The following is a 16,305-nucleotide window of genomic DNA, read 5'->3' on the forward strand; positions in this document are numbered from 1 at the left end:
CCGTGCACCACAGTCCCCTTGTCATTGCACCTGCTTGTGTCTGTCGCCTTCTACCCCAGCTTCTGGATTGTGAGCATTTGGAAGGCAATGATCAAACATCATGCCTGGATGGCTCAGTCAGTTAAGCATCCAACTCCTGGTTTTGGCTCAGGTCATGATCTCATGGTTCATGAGTTCAAATCCCGCATCTGGTTCTGCACCCCGGAGCCTGCTTGGGATTCTCTCCCTCTCTCTCTCTGCCCCTCCCCTGCTCATGCTGTCTCTGTCTCTCTCAAAATAAATAAACTTTAAAAAAAAGTATATTGTTTATAAACTGATAAGAATCGTTATATTGTACACCTAAAACTAATAGAACAGTGTATGTTATCTACACTGGAATTAAATTTTTTAAAAAAACTAAAAACAAAAAAATTTTTTTCAACCCATCAGTAGTAAATAAATAAATAAATAAATAAATAATAAAAACTGATAAGAGGGAAAAAGAGAACCTATAGACCAAAAGAGAATTAAAAGATATATCAATCAGGTATAATGTAGGGGGTCTATTCTATAGATCCTAACTGAATCTGACTGAACACTGACTTCATTGGTATTAAGGAATTATTGTTAATTTTTTACAATGTGACAATGGTATCGTACTTATGATCTTTAAAAAGAAGAATCCTTACCCTTTAGAGACTTAGCGTGATACATTTACAGGTTAAAATTTACAGTATTTGGGATCTGCTTCACAAATAGCTAGGGTGGGATTAAGAGAACCAAGTAAAGGCTCAGATGAGATTAAATTGGCTGTTGGTTGATACTTGTTGAAGCTGGGTGGTGGGTACATGCAGTCCATTCATTGGAAATTTTGAAGTTTTCCACAAATACTTAGCTACTTGAATATATTTGTCACGGGTTGGGTTTCCCCTGGGAAGCAGTCTCAGAGATGGAGAAAATTCTCTGGGGAATGCGCTTGGGATCAGCATCTGTGAGGGAGTGAAGGCAGGAAGCCCAGGCAGTGGAAGGAGGATTCACTTGATCCTATGGGTGCTCAGGCCGGGATGGCACATCATTGGAACTAGCCCTTATATCCTCACGTGACCGGTCCCTTAGATGTATCCATGACCTGGGCAAAAGAGAGGCTACAACTTTGAGCCAAGCGGCAAGGTTCTCCGGCCTAGACTAAGTCCAGAAACACGCTCGACTATCTGAAGCCAACACTCACAGCAACCGGGAGAGTAAGCAAACGTGGACAAGGATAAATATTGGTCAGTAGCAACAAACCAACCAACCGACCCCTCTTTATTCCATTTCAAGTACATTATCTCCATCTTTAGTATCCTCAACAAAGACTGCCTCAAAGCAGGCGTTTTATTTCTGTATATATTTCAGGAAGTCATTTTTCTCTTCATCGCTGTCTACCAGTTATAGCTCGAGGAAGACCTTTCTGTCCTTCCACAGAAGAGATACTTACACGCTTCTTCCCGGCTGATGAGTAGCTTCCTCCAGACACCTTCGAGAGGCAGCTAGAGAAGGTAAATAAAAATACAGAAAACTCCTAGAGAGCCACATTCGTTAACACGTTATTGCAGCCAGTTTTGTGTTCCACAAAGGCTGCATGGCAGATGTCTGGTTTATCTCACTAGGGACTCTTCTCTCGCTGAAGCCCGGGCAAGTGTGTGTGTAACCAGCCCTTCTGTGTGCATAACCAGCTAAAACTTGCAGCCAGAGAGCAGTGATTCAGTTTCAATGAAGGATAAAGCAATCCTTCCTCTCTTCTGCTGCAATATTTTTAAAAAAATTTTTAAATGTTTATTTTCTGGGGGGAGACAGAGTGCAAGCAGGGGAGGGGCAGAGGGAGAGAAGGAGATGCAGAATCTGAAGCAGGCTCCAGGCTCCGACCTATCAGCACAGAGCCCCATGCGGGGCTTGAACCCACAAATCGCAAGATCATGACTTGAGCTGAAGCAGGGGTCTCAACTGACTGAGCCACCCAGGCACTCCTAGGTTTTTCACTCTTATTCAATGGTCTGTCAGTGGAATGGGGGAGCAGTTCTATCTGGGTGCAAGCCACAAGGGGGTGTATAGTCTGACAAGAATGTAATAACATGTTTTAAATGAACTAAAACATCTGTCTGACTTTTATCATCACTATGTGAAGGGGTTGAGAGCCAGGCAGGGATAAGATGGGTGGCTCTCTGGCTGTGTATAGAATCAGCTGAAGTCACTTTCTCAGCTCAATTTAGCAGGTAGCTGGGCTGGGATGGAAGGTCCAAGATGGTTTCAGTTCCACGTCTGGTGCCTGGTGTTCCTCCATGTGACTTTTTTCTCTTTACTTGGTGTCCCATAATACAGTGTGTGCTTGAGCTTCTTTGCATCCGGGTGGCTGGATTCCTCAAGAAATACAGAAGTTGCCAATCCTTTTATAGGCAAGGCTCAGAGCTGGCACACGATTACTTCTGCCGTATTCATTGGTCACCGTAAGTCACAAGATCAGCCCAGGTTCAAGGGGACAGAAACTAGATTTTTACCTCTTGCTGTGCTGACAGGAGAAAAAACAAAGGATTGATGGCATTCATCTTCAGGAAAAATATTTTAAAATGTCACATAAATATGGGACAAATGAAAAGAGAGAAGTAACTACCAGAAGACCTTCCCCAAAAGGAAAGGTCAAGGAAATTCCACAGGCAAAGGAACAGAAAGTTGGATCTATGAAAAGAAATGAAAATCTCCAGAAGTGATTAAACTGAAAGTAAAATATAAAAGACATTTTGTTTTGGGGCACCTGGGTGGCTCAGTTGGATGAGCGTCCAACTCTTGATCTCATAGGCGTGAGTTTAAGCCCCATGTTGGCTCTGCACTGGGTGCCAAGGTCACTGAAAAAAAAAAGACATTTTGGGTTTTTTTTTTTGTTATTTATTCATTCATTTCTTTTAATTTTTTTATTTTATTTAAATTCAAGTTAGTTGACATACAATGTAGTCTTGGCTTCAGGAGTAGAACCCGGTGATTCATCTCGTACATATGACACCCAGTGCTCAGCCCAAAAAGTGCCCTCCTAACACCCATCACCCATTTAACCCATCCTCCCACCCACCTCCCCACCAGCAACCCTCAATTTGTTCTCTGTACCTAAGAGTCTCTTATGGCTTGCCTCCCTCTCTGTTTTTCTCTTATTTTTCCTTCCCTTCCCCTATGTTTATCTGTTGTGTTTCTCCTACTCCATATATGAGTACAGTCATATGATGCCTGTCTTTCTCTGACTGACTTATTTCACTTAGCATAATACCCCCTAGTTCCATCCATGCTGTTGCAAATGGCAAGATTTCATTCTTTTTCATTGCTGAGTAATATTCCATTGTAGATATATACTACATCTTCTTTATCCACTCATCAGTTGATAGACATTTGGGCTCTTTCCATAACTTGGCTATTGTTGAGAACACTGCCATGAACATTGGGGGGCATGTGCCCCTTCAAATCAGCATTTTTGTATCCTTTGGGTAAATACCGAGTAGTGCAATTACTAGGTTGTAGGGTAATTCTATTTTTAATTATTTGAGGAACATCCATACTCTTTTCTGGAATGGCTACACCAGTTTGCATTCCCACCAACAGTGTGAAAGGGTTCCACTTTCTCTGCATCCTCACCAACATCTGCTGTTTCCTGAGTTGTTAATGTTTGCCATTCTGACAGGTGTGAGGTGGTATCTCATTGTGGTTTTGATTTCTATTTCTCTGATGTTGAGTGATGTTGAACATCTTTGCACGTGTCTGTTAGCCAACTGGATGTCTTCTTTGGAAAAGCGTCTATTAATGTCTCCTGCCCATTTCTTCACTGGATTATTTGTTTTTTGGGTGTTGAGTTTGGTCAGTTCTTTATAGATTTTGGATACTAACTCTTATCCAATATGTCATTTGCAAATATCTTCTCCCATTCACTTGGTTGCCTTAGTTTTGTTGATTGCTTCCTTTGCAGTGCAGAAGCTTTTTATCTTGATGAGGTCCCAATAGTTCATCTTTGCTTTTATTTCCCTTGCCTTTAGAGATGTATCAAATAAGGAGTTGCTGTGGCCAAGGTCAAAGAGGTTACTTCCTGTTTTCTCCTGTGGGATTTTGATGGTTTCCTGTCTCACATCCATTTTGAATTTATTTTTACACATGGAATAAGAAAGTGGGCCATTTTCATTCTTCTGCATGTTGCTGTCCAGTTTCCCCAGCACCATTTGCTGAAGAGGCTGTCTTTTTCCCATTGGATACTCTTTCCTGCTTTGTCAAAGGTTAGTTGGCCATATATTTGTGGGGTCCATTTCTGGGTTCTCTATTCTAACCCATTGATCTATGTGTCTGTTTTTGTGCCAATACCATACTATCTTGATGACTACAGCTTCGCAATACAGCTTGAAGTCCAGAATTGTGATGTCTCCAGGTTTGGATTTCTTTTTCAACATTACTTTGGCTATTCAGGGTCTTTTCTGGTTCCATACAAATTTTAGGATTCCTTGTTCTAGCTCTGTGAAGAATGGTGGTGTTATCTTGATAGGGAGGGCATTGAATATGTAGATTGCTTTGGGCAGTATCAACATTTTTAAAAATTTTTTACTGTTTATTTATTTTTGAGAGAGAGAGAGAGACAGCACAAGCAGGGAAGGTGCAGACAGGGAGACACAGAATCCGAAGTAGTCTCCAGGCTCCAGCTGTGAGCACAGAGCCCAACACGGGGCTTGAACCCACAAACTGTGAGATCATGACCCAAGCCAAAGTCTGTCACTTAACCGACTGAGCCACCCATGTGCCCCAGGTAATATCAACATTTAACAACGTATGTTCTTCCAATCCACGAACATGGAATGTTTTTCCATTTCTTTGTGCCTTCTTCTATTTCTTTCATAAGCTTTCTATAGTTTTCAGCATACAGATCTTTTACCTCTTTGGTTAGGTTTATTCCTAGGTATCTTATGGTTTTTGCCGCAATTGTAAATGGGATCGAATCCTTGATTTCTCTTTATGCTGCCTCATTACTGGTGTCTAGAAGTACAATCTATTTCTGTATGTTGATTTTATATCCTGTGACTTTGCTGAATTCAGGTATCAGCTGTAGCAATTTTTTGGTGGAATCTTTTGGGTTGTCCATGTGCAGTATCATGTCATCTGCAAAGAGTGAAAGTTTGACTTCCTCCTTGCTGGTTTGGATGCCTTTTATTTATTTTTGTTGTCTGATTTCTGAGGCTAGGACTCCTAGTACTATTTGGGCAACAGTGGTGAGAGTGGACATTCCTGTCATATTCCCTTAGGTGGAAAGCTCTGTTTTTCCCCATTGAGGATGATATTAGCAGTGGGCCTTTCATATATGGCCTTTATCATGTTATGTTCCTTCTATCCCCACTTTCTTGAGGGTTTTTACCAAAAAAGGATACCATGTTTTGTTTGTATCTCTTGAAAGGATCATATGGTTCTTATCCTTCCTCTTATTAATGTGGCGTATCACGTTGATGGATTTGCAAATACTGAACCAGACTTAAAACCCAGGAATAAATCCCAATTGATTATGGTGAATAATTCTTTCAATGTACTGTTGAATTAAATTTGCTAGAATCTTGTTGAGAATTTTTGCATCCAGTTTCATCAGGGATATTGGCCTGTAATTGTCCTTTTTAGTGGGAGAATTTGGAATCAAGGTAATTCTGGGTTCACAGAATGAGTTTGGAAGTTTTCCTTCCATTTCTACCTTTTGGAACACTTTGAGGAGAATAGGTATTAACTCTTCATTAAATGTTTGGTAGAATTTCCCTGGGAAGCTCTCTGACCCAGGACTCTTATTTGTTGGGAGAATTTTAACTTATTTAATTTTTTTGCTGGTTATGAGCCTGTTCAAATACTCTGTTTCTTCCTGTTTGAGTTTTGGTAGTGTGTGAGTGTCTAGGAATTTGTCCATTTCTTCCAGATTGTCTAGTTTGTTGGCATGTAATTTTCCATATTGTTCTATAATAATTATTTGTATTTCTGTGGTGTTGATTACGATCTGTCCTCTTTCATTTGTGATTTTATATATTTGGGTCCTCTTTTCTTGTTGAGAAGTCTGGCAAGGGGGTTGTCAATTTTGTTTATTCTTTCAAAAAAACAGTTCTTAGTTTCATTGATCTATTTTTTTTTTTTTGGATTCTATATCATTTATTTCTGCTCTAATCTTTATTATTTCTCTTCTTTTGCTGGCTTTGGGCTTTCTTAGCTGCTGCCTTTCTAGCTCCTTTAGGTGAAGGGTTTGGGTTAGGTTGCTTCTTGAGCTGGCCTGAATCATAATGTATTTTCCTCTTAGGACTGCCTTTGCTGCATCCCAAAGGGTTTGGACTGTCGTGTTTTCATTTTCATTTGCTTCCATGTATTTTTTAAATTTCTTCTTTAATTTTCTGGTTAACCCATTCATTCTTGGTAGGATGTTCTTTGACCTCCATGTATTTGGGAGCTTTCCAATTTTTTTTCTTGTGGTTGATTTCAAGTTTCATAGTGTTGTGGTCTGAAAATATTCATGGTATGATTTCAATCTTTTTGTAGATGTTGAGGGCTTATTCGTGACCCAGTATGTGATCTATTCTAGAGAATGTCCCATGCGCACGTGAGAAGAATGTGTATTCTTCTGCCTTAGGATGAAATGTTCTGAATACATCTGTTAAGTCCATCCGGTCCAGTGTGTCATTCAAAGTCATTGTTTCCTTGTTTATTTTCTGTTTAGATTATTTGTCCATTGTTGTAAGTGGAGTGTTAAAGTCTCCTACAAGAATGCTATTATTACCAATGAGCTTGCTTATGTCTGTGATTAATTGATTTATATATTTGGGGTTATCAAGTTGAGGGCATAAATATTTACAAGTGTTAGCTCTTCTTGATGGATAGACCCCTTAATTATGACACAATTCCCTTCTTCATCTCTTGTTACAGTCTTTGAAATCTAGTTTGTCTGATGTAAGTATGGCTACTCCAGCTTTCTTTTGACCTCCATTAGCTTGAGAGATGGTTCTCCATCCCCTCACTTTCAATCTGAAGGTGTCCTCAAGTCTAAAATGAGTCTCTTGTAGGCAGCATATAGATGGATCTTGTTATTGTTATCCATTCTGATATGCTATATCTTTTGACTGGGGCATTTAGTCCATTTACATTCAGAGTGATTATTGAAAGCTATGAATTTAGGGCCATTGTGTTATCTGTAGATTTCATGTTTGTGGTGATATTCTCTGGTCCTTTGTAGTCTTTGCTGCTTTCTACTCACTGAGTCTTCCTTAGAATCTCTTGTAGGGCTGGTTTAGTGGCCATGAACTCCTCTAGTTTTTCTTTGTCTGGGAAGGTCTTTATCTCTCCTTCTATTCTGAATGACAGCCTTGCTGGATAAAGGATGCTTGGCTGCACATTTTTCCTATTAAGCACATTGAATATTTCCTGCCACCTCCCTTCTGGCCTGCCAAGTTCCAGTGGACAGGTCTCCTACTAACCTTATGTGTCTAACCTTGTAGGTTAAGAACCTTTTGTCCCTAGCTGCTTTCAGAATTTTCTCTTTATCTTTGTATTTTTCCAGTTTCACTATGATATATCATGGTGTTGACCTGTTTTTGTTGATTTTGAAGGGAGTTCTCTGTGCCTCTAGGACATGCATGCCTGTTTCCTTCCTCAGATTAGGGAAGTTCTCAGCTATATGTTCAAATAAAACTTCTGCTCCTTTTTCTCACTCTTCTTCTGTAACTCCTATGGTATGGATATTGTTTTGTTTCATGGAATCACTTAGTTCTCTAATTCTCTCCTCACGACCTAGTAATCTCCTTTCCCTATTTTTTTCAGCTTCATTATTTTCCATAATTTTATCTTCTATTTCACCTGTTCTCTCATCTGCTTCTTCCATCCTTGCTCTCACTGTACTAGTTTATTTTGCATCTCAGCTCTAGCATTTCTGACTTCATCCTGACTAGTTCTTAGGTCTTTGATCTCTGCAGCAAGGGTTTCTCAGGTGTCTTCCATGCTTTATTCAAGCGCAGCTACTAATCTTATGACTTTTGTTCTAAATTCTTGTTCAGATATATTGTTTATATCTGTTTTGAGCAAGTCTCTGCCTGTGATTTCTTCTTGACCTTTCTTTTGGGGAGAATTCCTCTGACTGATCATTTTGGCTAGGTTTCTGTCTTTTGCACGTTTTGTAAGTGTGTTATGTGTCCTGCACCTGACAGTACTACCATATTAAAAAGGGGTCATACACTGTCAAGGGCCTGGCACCTCAGGAAGTGTTTCTAGTGTATGTGGTATACACTCTGCTGTTGTGTTTTGGCTTCTCTATCCCACTGGTCAGGCTCCTCCTTGCTTGTAGTGGTTGAGTGTTTGGATCTTTAACTAGGTGTGCTTTTATTTGTTTGTTGAAGTAACCTTGGGGGGGGGGTGGGGAAGAAAGAGGGCTAGCCCCTAAAAAGAGAAAATGGAAAGGGGAGAAACAAACAAACAAACAGAATATCAAAAAACTATAAGGCTGACTCCAAGGAAGGAGAGAGGAAAAGAAAGAAGGACAAAAGAATAGAAGCAAAGAGAAAAGAAGAAGAAAGAATAGAATAAAAAAAGTCTGATCAAAAAGTTAAAACTATATAATAAGAAATGACAAAAAAAAAGTCATAAACCATGAGCATGATTCCAAAAGAAAAAAAAAGAAGAGGGAGGAGAAAAAGAAAAATAAAGAGTTGTCTATTGGCTCCTGGGGTGGTGGCTGTGCTGACCTAGAAGAGATGCTGGGTGTGTTGGGACAGTTAGTCTTGCTCCAGTAGATAAGCAGTTGCCGGGCACGTGGGGTTGGGGTTTGGTATAAGTGTGTCCCTCCTCCACCAGGGGCCACTTTGCTGCTCTCTGAAGTCCAATCACATTGGTGTTGAGGGAAAAATGGCACCCCCCCCCCATCTCTCCTCCCCGGACTGAGGATCTCAACTCTTTCTATTCAGACAGCCCTCACAGAATAGCAAGGGCAATCAGCTTGCCCTGCACCACAATTCCCTGCACCTTCCCTTTGGTGATTGGCTTGGATTCAAAACCTGAAGTCTTAAAGGACCTGGCAAGGTGCAGATCCACTCCTCTCCTCTGGAGTAGACCCCCTCCACCCTGCTGATGAAAGGCCTTTGGCAACTGCAGGGAGTTTTGCCCTGGGGAGGTAATAAACCCTCTCCCAAAGTACTCTAGGAAGAGGACTGTTCTCTTTCACCGTACCCTGGAGATTACTATACCATGCTATGCACTCAGGATAGCTTCTTCCTCCCCAGGAGTGTGCACCGCAGCTCCACTTGGAAGAAAATAGTGTTTCCAAAACCTCAGCATTTTGGCTCTAAAGGCTGTTTGCAGAAAAGAATATATACACTCAGAACTTCTCCCTCTCTATTCCATGGTCCAGAGAGATTTCCTCTTGTGCTGATGCCACACTTTCACAACCTCTCTCTCTTTCTCTCCCTTTTGTCTTTCCACAGTAACAGTTCCTTTCTTCCTTAGCCCCACTGTTTTATCTCCCCCAGCTCACATACATGCACCTCCATTCTGCCAAGCTTTCTCCCTCCAAGGAGATCTGTGGAGATCCTTCTGCTTCTCTGCAGATCTATTTCCTGGGTGTTCCAAGTGATCTGACCTTAGTACAGCTGTGTTTGAAGGATGAGGAAAATCCAGATCCCCTACTTCACCATTTTAACTCTCTTCTTGACATTTTGTTTTTAATTGTGCTGAAAGATAATTGATTACTTAAAGAAAAATAGTATGAGTGGACTGTAGAATTGCGGCATATAAAAGAAAAATGTATGCCAATCACAGCACGAAGGATAGAAATGGGGAGTTGGAAGCATATAGTCATAACATTCTTATACTATGTGAGAAGCAGTAGAGTATTATTTGAAGGTAGCCTGTGAGAAATAAAAGATTAGGGCAACCTAATTATATAGGATACAGAATACTGTGAACCAGTTTGCTTATCTGACATTGGGTAAAGCCAATATTCCACCCAAAATGACAGAATGCACATTGTTTTCAAGTACATGTGGAACATTTTCACCAAGATAGGCCAGATGCCAGGCTAACTGAATAGATTTATATTCTGAAATGTTTCCACAAATTTAAAAGAATTAAAAAACCATATGTAGTATGTTTTCTAGCCATAGCAGAATTAAACTACACTCCATAACAAAGAGAAATCTGGAAAACCTCCAAATCTTTGGAAATGGAATATTACTAAACAATATATGGGTGAAAGAGGAAATCACAGGGAAAGTAGAAAATATTTTGAATCAAATAAAAATGAAATAACAACATATCAAAATGTATGGGGTATAGCTAAAGCAATGCTTAGAGGAAAAACTATACCATATATGCTGATACCAGAAAAGAAGAAAACTTAAGTCAATAATCTAAGTTTCTACCGTAAGGAATTGGGAAAGAAAAGTAAATTAACTCAAAACAAGAGAAGGAGGGAAATAATGAAAGAAGAGCAGAAATCAGTGAAATTGAAAACAGAAAAAACAGCAGTGAAAATAGTGAAACCAAAAGCTGATTCTTTGAAAAATTGAATAAAACTGATAAATTTCTAGCCAAACTAATCATGGATATAGGAGAAGACTCAGATTACCAATATTAAGAATGAAAGAAAGAACATCACTACAGATCCTACAAACATTTAAGGAACAATAAGGAAATATGATCATGTATAAAATTATGCCCACAGACTTGACAATTTAGATAAAATGGACAAATTTTTTGAATGACACAAATTATCAAAGCTCACTCAAATAAAAATAAATGATCTGAATGGTCCTAGGTCTTAAAGAAATTGAATTCACATTGGAAATTTTTCTAAGAAGGAAACTTTGGGCTCAGATGAGTTCAATGTTATATACTACAAAACATTTTAAAGAACAATAGTATCAGTTCTAAAATCACAAATTTCTCCAGAAAATAGAAAAGATGGGAGGGGGGTGCCTGGGTGGCTCAGTTGGTTGAGTGTCCAACTTCAGCTCAGGTCACGATCTTGCAGTTGGTGAGTTCAAGCCCTGCGTTGGGCTCTGTGCTGACATCTCAGAGCCTGGAGCCTGTTTCAGATTCTCTCTCTCTCTCTCTCTCTCTCTCTCTCTTTCTGCCCCTCCTCCACTCATGCTCTGACTCTCTCTCCTTTGGAAATAAATAAATATTTTTTAAAAATTTAAAGAAAAGAAGGGAGGATATCCCAACTTATTTATTTAGCCAACTTGATTCTGATACCAAAACCAGACTAAGACATTAGAAGAAAACAATAGAATAATAACTTTCAAGAACAGAGATATAAAAAAAAAATCCTCAACAAAATATTAGCAATATAAGACCAAACAAATTTTATCCAGGAAATTGAAGTTAATTCAACATTCAAAAATTAATCAATAAAATGTACCATATCAACAGATTTAAAGAAGGAAAAATTATGTGTTATTATGTCAATAAACATGCCAAAACTATCAAATTTGACATCCACTTATAATAATAATAGAAAACAATTCTCAGCAAACTAAGAAAAGAGAGAATTTCCTCAGCTTAATAGGGAACATCTACAAAAACCCCAACAACCATCATTATACTTAATAGCAAAAAACTGAAAGCTTTACCCCTGATATCAGGAATAAGGAATGGACTTCCGCTGTCATACTCCTATTCAACATTGTATTGGAGGTCCTAGTCAGTATAATAAATCAAGAAAAGGAAATAAAAGGAATATGGATAAAAAGGAAGAAATACAGCTGCCTCTATTCACAGGTGACATGATCATATATGTAGAAAATCTCAAGGAATCTACAAAAAAAGCTTCTAGAACTAATAAGTTTAGTAAGGTTACAAGATACAATGCCAATGCACAAAAATCAATGATAATTCTATATACTAGCAACAAACAACCATAAATTGAAATTTTATTTTTTTTTATTTAAAAAAATTTTTTAACGTTTATTCATTTTTGGGAGACAGAGAGAGACAGAGCGTGAGCTGGGAAGGGGCAGAGAGAGAGGGAGACACAGGATCTGAAGCAGGCTCCAGGCTCTGAGCTGTCAGCACAGAGCCCGATGTGGGGCTGGAACTCACGAACCGCGAGATCATGACCTGAGCCAAAGTCGGACACTCAACCGACTGAGCCACCCAGGCACCCCCATAAATTGAAATTTTAAAAAATCATTTATGATAGAACAAAAAAACATTACTTAGTTATAAATCTAATGAAATACATGCAAGATATGCTTGAAACTACAAAGCATTGATGAATAAAGTCAAAGAAGATCCAAATAAATGAAATGAAATACTACTTCATGATAGAAAAACTTAATATTATTAAGGTGTCAATTCTCCCCAAACTGATCTACAAATTCAACAGAGTCCCAGTCAAACACTCTGCCAGAATTTTGGTGTAACATTAATAGGCTTATTCTAAAAATTTATATGGGAAAGAAAAGGAGCTGAAATAACTGAAACAATTTTGAGAAAGAGAGTGGAAAACTTTCAAAACTTGATTTCAAAACTTGCTCTAAAGAAACGGTAATCAAGACAGTCTGGTATTGGTGAAAAGGTAAACACACAATCAACAGAACAGAAGGGAAAGTCCAGATGTTTACCCACACATATATGGTCAATTGATTTTTGACACAGGAGCAAGGGCAACTCAAAAGAAAAAAAAGGATGATCTTTTCAACAAATGGTGCTGGAACTATTAGACATCCACATACCAAAAAAAAAAAAAAAAAAAAAAAAAAAAAAGGGAAAAGAAAAGAAAAAAGAACTTTGACTTATCTCTTGCACCAAATATAAAAACTTACTAAAAATGAACCACATCAACCTAAGTGTAAACTGTAACACTATATAACACTACAAAATTCCCAGAAGAAAATAAAGGGGAAAATCTTTGTGACTCTGGGAAGGCAAATATTTCTTATATACAATACTGAAAGCACAGTTCATAAAAGAATAACTTGGACTTCATCAAAACTGAGATTTCTGCTGATGGCTCAGAGCCTGGAGCCTGTTTCCGATTCTGTGTCTCCCTCTCTCTCTGCCCCTCGCCCGTTCATGCTCTGTCTCTCTCTGTCCCAAAAATAAATAAACGTTGAAAAAAAAAAAATTAAAAAAAAAAAAAAAAAAAAGAAGGGGCGCCTGGGTGGCGCAGTCGGTTAAGCGTCCGACTTCAGCCAGGTCACGATCTCACGGTCCGGGAGTTCGAGCCCCGCGTCGGGCTCTGGGCTGATGGCTCAGAGCCTGGAGCCTGTTTCCGATTCTGTGTCTCCCTCTCTCTCTGCCCCTCCCCCGTTCATGCTCTGTCTCTCTCTGTCCCAAAAATAAATAAACGTTGAAAAAAAAATTTAAAAAAAAAACTCTGAGATTTCTTCTCTTTGAAAAGCATTGTTGAAAACAGAAAAAAGAAACCATAGGATAGATAGAATAAAATATTGTACTGTACATATATGATAAAGGGTTTATATCCAGAATATATGGAAAACTGTCAAAACTCATTAACAACAAAACAAACAATGCAGTAAAAAATGGGCAAAAGATTTGAAGAGATTCTTTACTAAAGAAGGCATGAATGTGGCAAATACACCATGAAATGGCTCAGGAAACGTGTTGAATGGATGAATGAAGGAATGAATGAATGAATGAATGAGGCTTGGCTTTCCTGAATGCATTTGCTGATTAACTCCTTAAAATTCACGTTGATGATTATTATGGTAACTAGATTAAGTGAAGATTATTCTAGTACCAACATATACACTAAAGCCAGAGAAAAGTATGTTGTAAGTATCTTTATCTCTGGACCCTTCTAGCAGAAAAAATAGTTTTTTAAAAGTCAATTACTTTGGGGGGCTCCTGGGTGACTCAGTCAGGTAAGCCTCGGACTCTTGGTTTTGGCTCAGGTCGTGATCTCACAGTCCATTAGTTCAAACCCTGCGTCAGGCTCTGTGCTGACAGTACGGAGCCTGCCTGCAATTCTCTCTCCCCCGTCCCTCTGTCCCTCCCCAACTCACTCTGTCTCTATCTCTCAAAATAAATAAACTTGAAAAGTTAGCTACTTTGGGGTGCCTGGGTAGCTCAGTCGGTTGAGTATCCGACTCTTGATTTCAGCTCAGTTCATGATCCCAAGGTCACAGGATCAAGCCCTGGGTCAGGCTCCACACTCAGGGTGGAGCCTGCTAGCAATTATCCCTCTCTCTGTCCCTCTGTCCCTCTCCCCTGCTCACAATCAATCCCTTGCTCTAAATCAATCAATCAATCAATCAATCAATCAATCAAAAAAAGTCAGCTACTTTAAGATAAACACAATAAAGTACTTCATAGGGCTGTTTCCTGTGGCATTTCTTGATACAAAATGATGCTATCATACCAACTTCATTTGAGTCAAACAATTTAGCGGGCCAATTTGATTTGGTCCATGTCTTCAGCTTTCTAAAGATCTGGCTTAATACAGGAATGGATAGAGACTATTTGAATAAGACTACAAAAATGATGAATTTCCATTAAAAAATCTCTCAATTAGGCTTTTGATTGGTATCAGTGGGTCAAGATAATGCTACTAGACAGAGTGTAGATGGACGTCCATTAATGACCCTTACAACGTGTCCCAGAAGACACATAGTAAGCATTTCTGTCTTCTTTCAAAGCTAACAGTTTATTTCCTCGGCTCTCCTCATTTAAGCTAAGAATTAAAAGTTGCTATTACCTTCTTTTCATGAAGACTTTCTTAGATGTCCTTTAGAGGTCTCTGAGACTATGTACTTCTCCCTTGGTCTCTACTATTTCATATTTTAAATATTGATTTGCAACCTATGTTCTGGCAGAATCAAGGATCTTGAGTCATCTCATTAAAACGTGTTTTTTTTTCTACTTGTTTTTTTCTTTTTCCTGAAGTAAAGGCTATTGATCTGTTAACTCAGCCTGTTCCAAAGGATATCAGTTTGTTTGAAACTATTTGTTTAAGGAATTCAAAAGGTGGTCAGGCCTTTGTGTTTATTCTTATGCTCTGAGTAGTCTTATGAAAGGGCATGCTTCTGTTCTGGGAGGTAGTCTGGTTACTGAATACAGCTTAGTCTGGATGATGAAATTATGTATAGTCGTTGGCAGAAGTTCATTTTACAAGTTCAGTACCTGCTAGATAGTTTGGAGGTGAGCGTGAGGGTTGGTGGGGAGCAGAATGAGTCCTCCATATGGTGAAAGAGGCCATCCTCCATGTATAGGGTCCTTAATGACTACTATGTATCAAAGTTAAGAATGTAGTGACTTTGGTTTATTAGAAATGATATAAATCGATGCACCAGGAATTTTAGCTATTGGTGTATTGCCTTTTAAAGCTGTAGACCTTCACACAAAAAGCAGGTGAGCACAAGTTCTATTGGACACATAGCCATGCTTCATTCAGCTGCACTATGGGAAGGACGATCAGCACAGGCACACATGAATTGAAGGATGTGTATTTTTAAGAACAAAAAATAGAAATGCAAAAGAGCTAAATTTTATCTACTTCATTGGTAAAATTTCTGGGCCACACACTTGCTGGCTAGACTTATCTCATGCTGTCACATATGTAAGTTTTCCTAGTTCAGTGAATTGCAGCTAATATTAGAACTCAACAGATCCCATGGGCACTGGCTCAGGCGGGGTTTCTTCACTGCTAGTACAATGTTAAGGTCCTCCATCAGAAATGGGGAGATAATGCTAGAATGTGCAAAACCCTGACTCCTAACGCAGCCATCATGCTTAATATAGGATAGCTAGAAATATGTCTTCCATTGTTTTGGTAAACACTTCAGCCCTGGCCTGGTGCAGGCCTCAACAAAGTAATGTCACATTTTTTTCATGATATTGCTTATATAAATGATATTGTATGCTCAGAAACTGCATTTCTATTAGCCAATAATAAAACTATATTTTTCAAAGGCCTTTGAATCTAATGAGATTCTTATTAGGATGTCACAGAAACCCTAGGCGGCATATAGTCATGAAAAAAGGGGGTAAGGGAAGTGTATATTAAATATTAATTGAATGTTTGCTATGTGACAGAAGCTAAAAAGACCATTGAAATTAGCATTTTAAGACAAATTCTGATATAAGCTGAAGTATTTGTAGAACAAAAGTAATTGCTAATTATCTTTAACAGAACTAGTTAGAGTGGGGACCAATTAGAATCAAGATTATTGCCTTATATACTTTTCTATCCAACTAGTTTAATGGTAGAACCAAATACTATTTTAAAAATTCTCCCGTGACTCATTCTCTTGCATTCTGACCTCTTCCCTTGGAAAGGATCAATCCCGTTAAAGTCTCCTGTTA

Source organism: Prionailurus bengalensis, chromosome B2, assembly GCF_016509475.1.
Source record: "Prionailurus bengalensis isolate Pbe53 chromosome B2, Fcat_Pben_1.1_paternal_pri, whole genome shotgun sequence".
Classification (NCBI taxonomy): Eukaryota; Metazoa; Chordata; class Mammalia; order Carnivora; family Felidae; genus Prionailurus; species Prionailurus bengalensis.